The sequence below is a fragment of the Pecten maximus genome, unplaced genomic scaffold (genome assembly GCF_902652985.1).
Source record: "Pecten maximus unplaced genomic scaffold, xPecMax1.1, whole genome shotgun sequence".
In the NCBI taxonomy this organism is placed as follows: domain Eukaryota; kingdom Metazoa; phylum Mollusca; class Bivalvia; order Pectinida; family Pectinidae; genus Pecten; species Pecten maximus.
The window spans coordinates 11,782-15,663 of NW_022979537.1; the positions used below are offsets into that span (position 1 = coordinate 11,782).

The 3,882-nt window shown below is 39.5% G+C and overlaps 1 long non-coding RNA gene across 1 annotated transcript; it reads left to right on the forward strand.

Moving 5' to 3' along the window:
* Nucleotides 1–1,037: 1,037 nt before the first annotated feature.
* On the forward strand, nt 1,038–3,000 carry LOC117318857. The gene is made up of 3 exons (XR_004530467.1): nt 1,038–1,151; nt 1,887–1,985; nt 2,853–3,000. It is a non-coding gene; the product is annotated as an uncharacterized LOC117318857 (long non-coding RNA).
* Nucleotides 3,001–3,882: the final 882 nt, after the last annotated feature.

Sequence of the window (3,882 nt, forward strand, 5' to 3'; positions counted from 1 at the left end):
TGACGTTATATGTTGTGTCCACTGGTCAGAGTGAAGACTAGTATGACGTTCTATGTTGTGTCCACTGGTCAGAGTGTTGACTAGTATGACGTTATATGTTGTGTCCACTGGTCAGAGTGAAGACTAGTATGACGTTCTATGTTGTGTCCACTGGTCAGAGTGTTGACTAGTATGACGTTATATGTTGTACTGGTCAGAGTGAAGACTAGTATGACGTTATATGTTGTACTGGTCAGAGTGATGACTAGTATGACGTTATATGTTGTGTCCACTGGTCAGAGTGTTGACTAGTATGACGTTATATGTTGTGTCCACTGCTCAGAGTGGTGACTAGTATGACGTTATTGTTTTGTCCACTGGTCAGAGTGATGACTAGTATAACGTTATATGTTGTGTACACTGGTCAGAGTGGTGACTAGTAAGACGTTATTGTTTTGTCCACTGGTCAGAGTGGTGACTAGTATGACGTTATATTTTGTGTCCACTGGTCAGAGTGGTGACTAGTATGACGTTATATGTTGTGTCCACTGCTCAAAGTGATGACTAGTATGACGTTATTGTTTTGTCCACTGGTCAGAGTGACGACTAGTATGACGTTATATGTTGTGTCCACTGGTCAGAGTGGTGAGTAGTATGACGTTATATGTTGTGTCCACTGGTCAGAGTGATGACTAGTATGACGTTATATGTTGTGTCCACTGGTCAGAGTGGTGAGTAGTATGACGTTATATGTTGTGTCCACTGGTCAGAATGGTGACTAGTATGACGTTAAATGTTGTACTTGTCAGAGAATAAAAACAGTGTTTATACATATCAAAAAAGTCAAATGTGGTCAAACCAATGATCCTGATTTGTTTTTATACTCTCGTGAGCAAATCCACATGGCCATTTTGTGTAATATGTGCGATACAAATAAGCTAATTATGTCCCATGAAATATGCATTTTTCGCATGTTTTCTTGAAATTTACAAACAGCTTAACAAATAACATGTCAACAGCAAATCCCATGGTTAACCATGATACATATCTAAATATATTCCATATTATAGAGCGGATATGCAAACGGCAGAGTGCGCATGTACCCATTACGGTAGCGGATTTCGGAACAGCAGACGGGCGTACGTCCCTACAGCTACTCAACAATGTTATCGGTATGTCCTTGTATTTACAAAGGATACAAAAAATGATACTATTGTAATGTTGCTCTCACGTTTGCTATAAACACTACTATCTAGTTACTTCAGTGTGACAATAACCCATTGTTCTTTGCCGTCCTACTATCCAGTTACTTCAGTGTAACAATAATCCATTGTTCTCTGTCCGTCCTACTATCCAGTTACTTCAGTGCGACAATCACCCATTGTTCTTTGCCGTCCTACTATCCAGTTACTTCAGTGTGACACTAACCCATTGTTCTTTGCCGTTCTACTATCCAGTTACTTCAGTGTGACAATAACCCATTGTTCTTTGCCGTTCTACTATCCAGTTACTTCAGTGTGACAATAATCCAATGTTCTCTGTCCGTCCTACTATCCAGTTACTTCAGTGTGACAATAATCCATTGTTTTCTGTCCGTTCTACTATCCAGTTACTTCAGTGTGATAATAATCCATTGTTCTCTGTCCGTCCTACTATCCAGTTGCTTTAGTGTGACAATAATCCATTGTTCTCTGTCCGTCCTACTATCCAGTTACTTCAGTGTGACAATAATCCATTGTTCTATGCCGTCCTACTATCCAGTTACTTCAGTGTGACAATAATCCATTGTTCTCTGTCCGTCCTACTATCCAGTTACTTCAGTGTGACAATAATCCATTGTTCTCTGTCCGTCCTGTAATACCAGGTACATTACGGATGGAGTAATAATTGATATTAATCTTCCTCAGCCACAACACAAGAGCTGTCTGGGGTGGCCAAGCCTGTCATGATATATCATGAGGACCAGACCAACAATGACTTTACCTTGCTGTACCGGGTTATTCAAGGTAACCAAGGGTTAATCGTTATGATGATGTGTAGAAATATAACCACCAGTTTATGTAACATGCTCGATTGTCATTTTGATATCGGCCAATTGAATAAGACTATAAAGTTCGTATATTTACCGAATGCTTACATGATTATTATTCTATTTTTTAACCAGAGGTTCATGGGCCTTAACGGTCACCTGAGTTTTGATATAGGACCTTGAATAAAGGTTAGAGTCATTCATTTAAACAATCATTACAACCTTTTACTCATGAATGCTTCAAACCCAATATCAGGTATCTGGGCATCTTGGTTATCAAGACGTTGTTCAAAGATTCCAGCAGATTTGACCCATATAACCTTGAATAATGGTAAAGGTCATCCATTTGAACAAACTTGGCTGCCCTTCAAACTAACATGCTACAAACCTAATATTGGGTCTCTGTGCCTTGTGGTTATAAGAATAAGTTGTTTAAATATTCAAGCATATTTGACCCATGTGACCTTGAATGAAGTCAAGGTAATCAATTTGAACAATCATTATAGTCATTCATCCCAGAATGCTACAGACCTAATATCCGTTTTCTTGGCCTGTTGGTAACAGTGAAGAAGTTGAAAATGTAAGTTGTTTACGACGCACGACGGACGACGCCGGACAAAAGGCGATCGCAATAAGTCAACTGAGACTTCGTCACAGGTGACCTAAAAAGCGGAATTAATGTGTCAGCACACATAACATGAACTTACCGACGAGTTCTTAACGAACGGGCACACCAAGGCAAGGTGACCTCGAGCTATGCAATTTAGACAAGCAGTTTATGTATATGATGGCATTACCAAAGCATGATCAAGTTACGATATTAATTCACTAACGTTTGTATCAGGTACAGAAGACGAAGGACAAGGTGGGCTCAAGCTGTCGTCTAATGTATTCCAGGCTGCTGTTGGGAGGTCAATGTATGAGCAATGCCTCCCAAACAACTCCGTTGATATATCATTCTCATCTATAGCAGCGCATAACTTGTCCAGAAGGTAAAAAAACGGAACAAATAAAATTTACATTAATTGGATGCATATAGATTTAAACAGAACAACGCACGATATTCAAATGCACACAATACAAATAATCTGACATATGATTCTATCTCGTATTATACCACAATGTCACAGTAAACCGCGCAGGTATCCTGTAATGTCATGGTATAACGTGCGGGTACTATCCTGTAATATTTCATTTTCACTTCGCTCCGCCTCAATGAACATAGTAAACTCAGATCACTTCATTTCCCGTTGAAGATTTTGGGTCGCGTGCTTCTGTTCTGAGAGACAAATCACTTTCTTGCCGGCGTGTGAATACATTCACTGAGTTTACAATGGCGATCGTGTTCTGTACCGCCTCAGACTTGAATGTATTTTCACTTTGTGAATTGTGTAACATTGTTATCAACGTATATGAACACAAGTGGAATAGCCGTTTTATGTGCTAATAGAAATGCCAGTATAATGCAGACAGTTTAGAAAACAGGATCTGACAAAACACCGACACTCCCGATAGCACCGAGCTCATGACCTACGTAGCGCAGTAGGTCTAACGTTAGCTGTATCTCGAATGCCATGCTTGATACCATTTTAGTGGTCACAGAAAATAAACCTCAATTTAAACACTATTTAACAACACAAAACAGACTGGTAGCAGAAGTATGCTATATCGAGAACAGGGACACATTATTGTCGTCATTTGACTCAATCTAAACATTTGGAGGACACAAGTTCCGGCCGTCGAATACCGCCAATTTTCAAATCAATGCTTCTTTACTTACTATTATCAGAATTTACATACCAAAACGCCAGTGCGACAATGAAATCCAATATTTCAAGAACACCATGTACATCATCAGCTAACCAGCGACTAAA